The 12,080-nt window shown below is 44.6% G+C and overlaps 1 protein-coding gene across 1 annotated transcript in view; it reads right to left on the minus strand.

Annotated features, from left to right (window-relative positions):
- The window catches only part of LOC118401049 (chromatin remodeling regulator CECR2-like), a 68,280-nt gene that overhangs the window by 54,867 nt on the left and 1,333 nt on the right, over nt 1-12,080 (minus strand). The gene's annotated exons all lie outside the window — the stretch shown is intronic.

A 12,080-nucleotide genomic window follows, 5' to 3' on the forward strand; every position in this document is an offset into this window, starting at 1 on the left:
CTTTACAAAATACTTACGTGGCTGTTTGAGAACTTTAGGTTCTCTGATTGATGTATTTCACAAAGACCAAAGACCTAATTAAGCAGAGTTTAATATCAAATAGTGAGTGATATCACCAAAGCGCTTATTTGAGAGAAATTAGAAATGTTTTGATGTTCCAATTGCAGTATCAAATCGCAATTAATTTGGAATCTTGAGAGTCGCAATACATATTGTAACGGAATCTAAGTATCGTGATAATACCGTATCGTTAAGTCCTAATGGCGGCGGGAGTTTGTTTAAAAGTAGGAATTAGAGTGCAGTGGTTGTGAAAAGCGTTCAATGGCTTCAGAACAATAAACATGCAAAATGGCAAAAGGACCTAGAAAACTACATTCCTTGTTAATACCAGCTTGTTGAGAACTGCCTGGTCAGGTCCTGTGGCTCTTCTCCACAGTAGGTTGGCTCCATAAGGAACGGAAAGAGCAGAAGGCCCCTGATCTTTCACAGACCAGGACCTATTTCAATGTATTGTCTGTGCAGATATCTGTCTGCTTCAACTGCTGCTTTCAGTCTCGTCCGCCTTCAGCCTGGCTCTTAATCGATTCACCCTCTAAGCAAATTAGTACCTCGCTCTCATCCCTCTGCCTGTCTCAAGTTTAATAAACAGCCCCAGAAAGAGGCCAATTTCCCTGCTGCTCTCCAGATAACGTCAGACAGCTGATGAAGATGTATGGAATCAGACACGCTGAACCAAATACCAGCACAGTGACAAATACATCTCCAATAGGGCTAGGAATTGCCAGGAAACTCACGATACGATATTATCATGATACTTAGGTGACGATATGTATTGCGATTCTCACAATTCAATGCATCTCAATTCGATACTGTGATCATTGCGACTTGATTTTAAACATATTGCACACCATATAAACTCAGCAAAAAAAACAAACATCCCTTCAGGACCCCGTCTTTCAGAGAAATTCATAAGAATCCAAATAACTTCCGATCTTCATTGTAAAGGGTTTCAACACCGTTTCCCCATGCTTGTTCAATGAACCATAAACAATTAAATGAACATGCACCTGTGGAACGGTCGTTAAGACACTAACATCTTACAGACGGTAGGCAATTAAGGTCACAGTTATGAAGATTTACGCCACCAAAGAGGCCTTTCTACTGACTCTGGAAAAACACAAAAAGAAAGATGCCCAGGGTCCCTGCTCATCTGCCTTAGGCATGCTGCAAGGAGGCATGAGGACTGCAGATGTGGCCAGGGCAATAAATTGCAATGTTTGTACTGTGAAAGGCTACAGGGAGACGGGGCGAACAGCTGATCATCCTCGCAGTGGCAGACCACGTGTAACACCTGCACAGGATTGATACATCCAAACATCACACCTGCGGGACAGGTACAGGATGGCAACAACTACTCGAGTTACACCAGGAACGTAAAATCCCTCCATCAGTGCTCAAACTCTCAGCCTATTGCGGACAGAGGTTGGACTGAGGGCTTGTAGTCCTGTTGTAAGGCAGGTTCTCACCAGACATCACCGGCAACAACGTCGCCTATGGGTACAAACCCACCGTCGCTGGACCAGATAGGACTGGGGGGGAATGCTCTTCACTGACTAGTTGCGGTTTTGTCTCATCAGGGGTGATGTTCGGAGTCGCTTTTATCGTAGAAGGAATGAGCGTTACACCGAGGCCTGTACTCTGGAGCGGGATTGATTTGGAGGTGGAGGGTCCGTCATGGTCTGGGGCGGTGTGTCACAGCATCATCGGACTGAGCTTGTGATCATTGCAGGCAATCTCAACGCTATGCCTTACATGGAAGACCTCTTCCTCCCTCATGTAGTACCCTTCCTGCAGGCTCATCCTGACATGACCCTCCTGCATGACAATGCCACCAGCCATACTGCTTGTTCTGTGCGTGATTTCCTAGAAGACAGGAATGTCAGTGTTCTGCCATGGCCAGCGAAGAGCCCGGATCTCAAGCCCATTGAGCACGTCTGGGACCTGTTGGATCGGAGGGTGAGGGCTAGGGCCATTCCCCCCAGAAATGTCCAGGAACTTGCAGGTGCCTTGGTGGGAGAGTGGTGTAACATCCCACAGCAAGAACTGGCAAATCTGGTGCAGTCCATGAGGAGGAGATGCACTGCAATACTTAATGCAGCTGGTGGCCACACCAGATATTGACTGTTACTTTTGATTTTGACCCCCCCTTGTTCAGGGACACATTCTATTTGTTAGTCACACGTCTGTGGAACTTGTTCAGTTTATGTCTCAGTTGTTGAATCTTCTGTTCACACAAATATTTACACATGTTAAGTTTGCTGAAGATAAACGCAGTTGACAGTGAGAGGACGTTTCTTTTTTTGTTGAGTTGTGTGTCTGCTGTAGAGGGACAAGAGAGCCATGTGAACAAGTTTTGATCAGTTATAAAAAAAAAAAGCGCTAAAAACAAAATTGGCTCCCTAATTAAAAAGATTGAGAACAAGCTAGGAATGAAAAATAATGCAGTTTTGGTCCAGGGACAGCAAACTAGCACAAAAATAGTGTGATATTTTCAGAACAATATATTGTCAAACATAATATCCCGATATGTAACTTTCTCCAGTAGAGGGATAGGCTCTGGCTGGCAGTACTGGAAGGCACATCCTGGAGGATCCAGGGGAGGCTCGGAGTCTGAGATTTCAGGGCTCATTTCACAGCCACACTGCCAGGAAATCAAGCGTGCCTCTACGGAGACAAAGGAGCAGGGAGACGGCCAGGTTGGCCGAGGCCTCTTCCTGCAGAGTCCCTCTCCCTTTGGCCAGGGGAGACTGGGAGCGACAGTGAAGTGTAACAGGGGAACAAAGTGCAAGGTGCCGTTTTGTGACCCTGCCAAGAAAAATCTCCATCATCACCCACCGGAACCGCAGCCCAGAAAAGAGCCGCTCGACAACACCACCTTCCCACTGGATTTGTTAATGTCCAGTTGGTAGCGATTTCTCAAGGTACAAAAGTTCTGCTCTGTGACATTCATAAAAGGGCTCCTGGTAAAAATCCACAGTGCATTCTTCCCACTGAGCCTTTCCCCCCATCCTGAGCGTTATGACCAAGAGACAAGCTATTTGACCCATGTAGAGCTAAGGCCCCTCCCTATCTTGTGGGGAAAGGCATTACATACATTCTTTAAGTCAATCCTTACACGTTTGCCTGTCTAGCATGTTGATAATTTCCTCTGCAGAGATGACAGGTAACAAAATAGGCCTAAAACTGTTCTTTATACTCCTTCCACACAAGAAGCCCATTACTCATAAGGGCTAGTTCAAAAACATGCATTTTTAAAACAGACCATCAAGAGATCGACGTGCAAATAGTTTTCCTCCACAGATAATGTATTGCACTTATGTATTTTGGCATAAAATAGCTTAATTCTCAAATGACAACTGAAATACAATGCTATTTGGCTAGCAGCCACACAAGTAAATGAGCATGACCATCATATTTTTTACCATATTGCATTTTACCTATTAAAAAGTAGGCTACACTGAGAAAAAAAGTACTGAAGAAAAGTAGCTACACAGTCAGAGCACTGTCTGCCGATTGAATGCCCATTTGTGAATTTTCATCCGAATACAGAACTGCAACTGATGCGCAAAATGAGTGATGCCAAGCACAAATTACACTACGAAGCATTTTAGAGACTTGCGTTTACTGCTGCTTTCCTCCCAACTGCCAATTCTGACAGAAGAGGACAAAACCAGAACAGAAGAGTAACAAGAGCCAATGAATGTGTCAGGGACAGTTGGTTGAAGTGCTCAGTGGCCACAATGTTGACCAACCTGTGCATCCAGTGTTAGAGAATGTGGAAGACAGGACACCAGCCTCCCTGAGACATGCGTTGCTGTGTCCAAAATGCTGGACAGGCAGACTTATGAAATGATGACCTAGGTTTGACTCAAAAATCACCCAGCACTCGATACCAAAGGAAGGACGGACCATTCTGTCAGGGGAATGACTTCCTGCCTCCCTCCACATCAACTCTTTAAAACGGAAAGACTCAACTCATCATACAGGCTGCATTTATACTTGCTTGAACGGCAATAGCTCACATACACGAAGACATGAAACAATCCCGAGGATCAATAGAACATCGCTCAGAGATGCACAAAAACGATAATATTCAAAATAGATTAATCTTTCCTTTAACTAACCCAACCTCAATGCTCACAGATGGTGGCACTTAGCTCTGTGCAGCACTAAGATTCAGACAGTACGAACACAGGAAATTAGTATCTTCTAAGATCTGTGGTGGTGGAGTTCAAAGAAACAGCCTGGTTGCATCTTCTATGTAAAGAATGTTATTCACGTTCAAGGATTTGGTAAGAAAAAGTATTTTAGTCACTGGCCGTAATTAATCAAACCCAAAAATAGGTGTTTAAAGCGGAAACATTTAAGACAGGGAACATTTTGGTTGGACTACTCTTCAAGACAGAGACAATTGTGGACTGGACTCATCAAGACTACCATGTTACTGTAGGCCTGCTTGCCTCCACGGTATCTCATGGTATGCAGCGTCAGGAAAAATAGTGTCCCCCCTGCCTTAACACAGCGCCCCAGGAGAAATCCAGGAGAAATCCCTCAGAGGAATCCCTCTCTCCACACGACCAGTGAGGGGGCGCTCTCAAACCTACTCTGAACCGTGGAGTCCATCCAAACAGGTCGAACATAGTTTGAACATCCTAGCTGTGTGGCCACATATCCTCAAGGCTTCGCAGATATATTGAGCATTATAAACTACAACTCACATCCCAGAGGTATGCCTAACGGCTGAAATGCCTTCAATTAAAATATTGTAATTAGATTTAGTCTGGGCAACAGTTGATTTAGGCTACATATGTATACATGCTGGTGAATACAGGAAGAGCTTGAAGTGATCTCCCAAAGTGCTTGGGCTCTCCGTTCAGTCAAGGGAGACACAGGTTTAGTCTCATCTCAGTTGATAATTTACTCCGGTTTGATCATACGATCACCCCATAGACAAGGAGACATCAAAGACACTAGATCCTCTTAAACCTGGATTTGTGTGCTATTTACTGAGCAAGCCACCTGCTTTTATCAGCACTGCCATTTAAGAGCAGACATTAGGGCTAAAAACAGAACAAACCAAATGAGGAACAGAGCCATTCACTAAGCTCTGTTCCATTATAGGCAAGCTAATGTAGCACATTAGACCACCCAGGACCACAATTCACTGATTGGGCATAGTTTGTCGTCTCAAACAGTGAGGAGAACCGGCAATCTTTAAGCCCAGTTCCGTTTGGCCAGTGTATAAATAGCCTACCTGTGTAAGGCTTTCAGACAAACCTAGCTTTTATTAATAAATGCTTAAACAAAAAAAAGGTTCAATTAAGTTGCAGTTATAGTGTCCAAATGACTGATGTGGGAGCCGCTAAAATATATATAATATATATGCCATTTAGCAGACGCTTTTATCCAAAGCGACGTACAGTCATGTGTGCATACATTCTATGTATGGGTGGTCCCGGGAATCGAACCCACTACCCTGGCGTTACAAGCGCCATGCTCTACCAACTGAGCTACTGTCATGTTATGCAATGAATATATCAGATTGGTTGAGAGTGATATCACGTTGGCTATAGCTATATACATTGTATTTGGAAAGTATTCAGACCCCTTGAATTTTTGCACATTTTGTTACATTACAGCCATTTCCAAAAATGGGTTAAATAAAACATTTAAAATTAATACACGGCATACATGGCAGCCATGACTCTCAAATTCAACAACCTGGATCCAAGTTCAGCCCAAGGACAGTAATCAAAGACCTCTCAAACACACACACACACACACAAGCCCAGAATGACAAAGCAAAAACAGGTTTCACTTTGTCATTAGATATAGGACAGACACTTCAAAACACATTTTTTGATACGTCAGGGAGTCTCAGGGCACGTTTGTATATTCACTATGGAGTGCCGTAAATTCAGAGTGTTGTCAGATTGTCCTTACATAAATTCAGAGCGTTTCCCTTTCAGAGCGCATACTGGACGCTCTGGCTGAGGAGTAGGGTTGTTTCTGAGCGTTCTGACCTTGGCATGAGTGCTTGGGAAGACGCTATCCGATGCGGTGCAGCCAACAGGTTTCTCCACGCATCGCGCCGACAGAAACAAACATCTCTCTGGTAAGAAGAGTGGCGGGGGCGTATGCCTCATGACTAACGGGACATGGTGTGATGAAGGAAACATACAGGAACTCAAATCCTTCTGTTCACCTGATTTAGAATTCCTCACAATCAAATGTAGACCGCATTATCTTCCAAGAGAATTCTCTTCGATTATAATCACAGCCGTATATATCCACCCCCAAGCAGACACATCGATGGCTCTGAACGAACTTTATTTAAATCTTTGCAAACTGGAAACCATTTATCCGGAGGCTGCATTCATTGTAGCTGGGGATTTTAACAAAGCTAATCTGAAAACAAGACTCCCTAAATTTTATCAGCATATCGATTGCGCAACCAGGGGTGGTAAAACCTTGGATCATTGTTACTCTAACTTCCGCGACGCATATAAGGCCCTGCCCCGCCCTCCTTTCGGAAAAGCTGACCACGACTCCATTTTGCTGATCCCTGCCTACAGGCAGAAGCTAAAACAAGAGGCTCCCACGCTGAGGTCTGTCCAACGCTGGTCAGACCAAGCTGACTCTACACTCCAAGACTGCTTCCATCACGTGGACTGGGACATGTTTCGTATTGCGTCAGATGAAAATATTGACGAATACGCTGATTCGGTGTGCGAGTTCATTAGAACGTGCGTCGAAGATGTCGTACCCATAGCAACGATAAAAACATTCCCAAACCAGAAACCGTGGATTGATGGCAGCATTCGCGTGAAACTGAAAGCGCGAACCACTGCTTTTAATCAGGGCAAGGTGTCTGGTAACATGTCCGAATATAAACAATGCAGCTATTCCCTCCGCAAGGCTATTAAACAAGCTAAGCGTCAGTACAGAGACAAAGTGGAATCTCAATTCAATGGCTCAGACACAAGAGGCATGTGGAAGGGTCTACAGTCAATCACGGACTACAAGAAGAAACCCAGCCCAGTCACAGACCAGGATGTCTTGCTCCCAGGCAGACTAAATAACTTGTTTGCCCGCTTTGAGGACAATACAGTGCCACTGACACGGCATGCAACGAAAACATGCGGTCTCTCCTTCACTGCAGCCGAGGTGAGTAAGACATGTAAACGTGTTAACCCTCGCAAGGCTGCAGGCCCAGACGGCATCCCCAGCCGTGCCCTCAAGAGCATGCGCAGACCAGCTGGCCGGTGTGTTTACGGACATATTCAATCAATCCCTATACCAGTCTGCTGTTCCCACATGCTTCAAGAGGGCCACCATTGTTCCTGTTCCCAAGAAAGCTAAGGTAACTGAGCTAAACGACTACCGCCCCGTAGCACTCACTTCCGTCATCATGAAGTGCTTTGAGAGACTAGTCAAGGACCATATCACCTCCACCCTACCTGACACCCTAGACCCACTCCAATTTGCTTACCGCCCAAATAGGTCCACAGACGATGCAATCTCAACCACACTGCACACTGCCCTAACCCACCTGGACAAGAGGAATACCTATGTGAGAATGCTGTTCATCGACTACAGCTCGGCATTCAACACCATAGTACCCTCCAAGCTCGTCATCAAGCTCGAGACCCTGGGTCTCGACCCCGCCCTGTGCAACTGGGTACTGGACTTCCTGACGGGCCGCCCCCAGGTGGTGAGGGTAGGCAACAACATCTCCTCCCCGCTGATCCTCAACACGGGGGCCCCACAAGGGTGCGTTCTGACCCCTCTCCTGTACTCCCTGTTCACCCACGACTGCGTGGCCACGCACGCCTCCAACTCAATCATCAAGTTTTCGGACGACGCAACAGAGGTAGGCTTGATTACCAACAACGACGAGACGGCCTACAGGGAGGAGGTGAGGGCCCTCGGAGTGTGGTGTCAGGAAAATAACCTCACACTCAACAAAACTAAGGAGATGATTGTGGACTTCAGGAAACAGCAGAGGGAACACCCCCCTATCCACATCGATGGAACAGTAGTGGAGAGGGTAGCAAGTTTTAAGTTCCTCGGCATACACATCACAGACAAACTGAATTGGTCCACTCACACTGACAGCGTCGTGAAGAAGGCGCAGCAGCGCCTCTTCAACCTCAGGAGGCTGAAGAAATTCGGCTTGTCACCAAAAGCACTCACAAACTTCTACAGATGCACAATCGAGAGCATCCTGGCGGGCTGTATGACCGCCTGGTACGGCAACTGCTCCGCCCTCAACCGTAAGGCTCTCCAGAGGGTAGTGAGGTCTGCACAACGCATCACCGGGGGCAAACTACCTGCCCTCCAGGATACCTACACCACCCGATGTTACAGGAAGGCCATAAAGATCATCAAGGACATCAACCACCCGAACCACTGCCTGTTCACCCCGCCATCAGACTGTTAAACAGCCACCACTAACATTGAGTGGCTGCTGCCAACACACTGTCATTGACACTGACCCAACTCCAGCCACTTTAATAATGGGAATTGATGGGAAATGATGTAAATATATCACTAGCCACTTTAAACAATGCTACCTTATATAATGTTACTTACCCTACATTATTCATCTCATATGCATATGTATATACTGTACTCTACATCATCGACTGCATCCTTATGTAATACATGTATCACTAGCCACTTTAACTATGCCACTTTGTTTACTTTGTCTACATACTCATCTCATATGTATATACTGTACTCGATACCATCTACTGTATGCTGCTCTGTACCATCACTCATTCATATATCCTTATGTACATATTCCTTATCCCCTTACACTGTGTATAAGACAGTAGTTTTGGAATTGTTAGTTAGATTACTTGTTGGTTATCACTGCATTGTCGGAACTAGAAGCACAAGCATGTCGCTACACTCGCATTAACATCTGCTAACCATGTGTATGTGACAAATAAAATTTGATTTGATTTGACTGCCGTTCTAACTGGCTAACGTAGGCTAGCTAGCTAGTTACTTCCACACACAAATGACGGAACACCTCACTGACCATTTTACTGACCCTAGTAGAGCTGGTTGAGTTGTTATCCAGGGCGTTGTTGACTAACACCACACCGTTGTGCACAAATTGATTTTGTCTCCCCACACCAAACACAATCACAACACGCAGGTTGATATATCAAAACAAACACCGAACCAATTATGTTCATTTTGGGACAGGTCGAAAAAGCATTAAATGCCTCCCGGGTGGCGCAGTGGTCTAAGGCACTGCATCACAGTGCTAACTGTGCCACCAGAGATTCTGGGTTCGAGCCCAGGGTTCTGTCGCAGCCGGCACATTGGTGCGGCTGGCTTCCGGGTTGGATGTGCATTGTGTTAAGAAACAGTGCGGCTTGGTTGGCTTGTGTTTGAGGACGCATGGCTCTCGACCTTTGCCTCTCCCGAGTCCGTACGGGAGTTGCAGCGACGAGACAAGACTGTAACTACTATCAATTGGATACCACGAAATAGGGGAGAAAAAGAAAGAAAAAACATCTAATGCCAATTTAGCTAGCTAATTTGTCCTATTTAGCTAGCTTGCTGTTGCCGGCTAATTTGTCCTGGGATACAAACATTGAGTTGTTATTTTACCTGAAATGCACAAGGTCCTCTACTCCAACAATTAAGCCACACAAAACAGTCACCCAAATCTTTTCTAGTAATCTCTCCTCCTTCCAGGCCCCTTCTACGGCGATTGGCATCCAACTTTCATAATAAGGTGTTTTACCACAACTGGCCGACCTCAGTTAATCTTTCAATCACCCACGTGGGGATAACGAATAATGAGATGGCACATGGGTATCTACCAATTTGTAAGTCGCTCTGGATAAGAGCGTCTGCTAAATGACTTAAATGTAATGTAATGTACTTTTATAAACCAATGAGGAGATGGGAGAGGCAGGACTTGCATCGCGTTCAGCTTCACGAATAGAACAGACTTTTATTTTTGTGCCTGGTAACGCTGACACTTGTTGGCGCACGCAAGTAGTGTGGGTGCAATGATTGAATAACATGGATGTGTACATTTATTTAGCAACGCGAGCGGATTGGTCAGCATGTAACTGTGCTGCAGGCACCAATTTAAAAAAATAATATTTTTACTAACACTGGCCGGCCATATTCAACAGGTGTCGAGCATTCGTTAACTCATAAGTTATTCAGCACATTGTCACTACTCTGTCACTACTCTGAAATCGGAGTAGATAGCCAGAGCAAATTTACAAACACACCCTAAATCTGTCGTTGCATTACAATATCACAGAAAGCTTGATTCTTTATAGACAGCTAAACAAGAGATATTCACATAATAAGGAATTCCCCTAAACCACAATTTCCCATTGTAAAAGAGCTTTTAGTTATACAGAATTAACAAAACATGCTGAAAAGCTGCAGTGTTGTTCAATGTACATGTAAGCAGGTAAAGTACCCCGACCTATGGTTTGCGATGCTCCCATGCAGGGACATAAAGCCTGTGAGAAGAGCCCTGTCTTCAGGCTATTCGACATGGAAGAGAGGGAAATGTGGGGACCCGGTGTCCAAGTAGGCTACATGTAGCTATGTGTGTGGGAAAACATCACAGGTGAGACATTCAACTTAGTATAAAACAGACTATACTAAACTCACTATTTGTATCTGTATAGTCAGTTTGTTTGTTTTGTTGGTCTTGGCAAGCTAGCAATCACTCACATGACTGCTAGCACCTTTGTGAAAAGGGGCATAAGAGAAGCCCTACAATATTAAGTTTTTCTAAGTACTGAGAATGCTTGGGAGCAGGGAATGTTGAAAAGTAATCTTTAGATTTAAACGTAGTTTTTGCTGTAAACCCAGGATGTTTTCCCCACACGCAAGGGCTGCATTCTAATACCGACTGGGTCTATACTGACAGCAAAGTGGTTAAGGGAGCATTAACACACACAAGACTGTGCGTTACCAGGGAATTATTGCACACCGCAGCGGTGTGAGAAGGCACATTTATTAATATGCATAACAAAGTTAAACACATTCTGAGAATAACTGTTTCCTTCCACATGTTAAGCAAATGCACCAGATAGTGTTATCAACTAAATTACTGTTGAAGACAGCATAATACAATCTGTACTCTCTACAATGTCTTCCAGCCATTAAAAGTGACAAAAACAGATTAGAGTATGCACACTCCCCCTTTACATAATCCCAGAAGTATTTCTTAAATGGATGTAAACAGATTCTCACCACTTTACGTGGCAAGTAGATTGAATTGGCTATATCAATTAAATTAAGGGCTTTGACATTAATTCAGAAATATAGGTTATACTCTTAACTTTATTGCCCAGAGCACAATAGACGTGTGACCTTGGACAACAAAGAGTGTGCCTGACTAAGACATCAAATTGATAAATTAAAAAGTGTCACAAATCGGTGGCTCGGTTTATGGTGCGCATTTGCGCAGGACAAATCTGCTATCAAAACCTCACCATCATAGATGTAGTTATTGATATGCGTCAATGATTTACACGATCCATCAAATAAGATGTTCCTCGAAATCAGCTACATTGGATGCAAGCAAGGCAGCACAAATGATCTGTGCCTAGTGATGCGGTTAAAGATAGATAGTCTATCGCTCCCAGTGGCTGCAAGACGCGCACCGCGTAAGACCCAATTGTACAAAACGGAGTTCTACAGGGGCGTTTGTATCATAATATCACTCGCCGATTGCTGCAATATTGTGTTTTATATTCACATGCATTCATATATATCCTGTTGACAGTTTTAACAGATAATATCAACTTTCCTACAAACTAGAGGTGATGCTTCCCTCCCTATCCAATAACAAAGCGATGCCTGCGTGTGATTTTCACTCCCGAGAGGGGTGGGGGTGGATGGGTAATGGGGGCTGTTGACCTTACAAATTTACTTCAAGTCCCATCATTTTTCGATGGATCAAACAATCCCCATTATTGCATACTTAATCAGCCAAGGAGTGATCATTATGGAGCAGCAAA

The sequence above is a fragment of the Oncorhynchus keta genome, chromosome 22 (assembly GCF_023373465.1).
Source record: "Oncorhynchus keta strain PuntledgeMale-10-30-2019 chromosome 22, Oket_V2, whole genome shotgun sequence".
NCBI classification, from domain to species: Eukaryota; Metazoa; Chordata; class Actinopteri; order Salmoniformes; family Salmonidae; genus Oncorhynchus; species Oncorhynchus keta.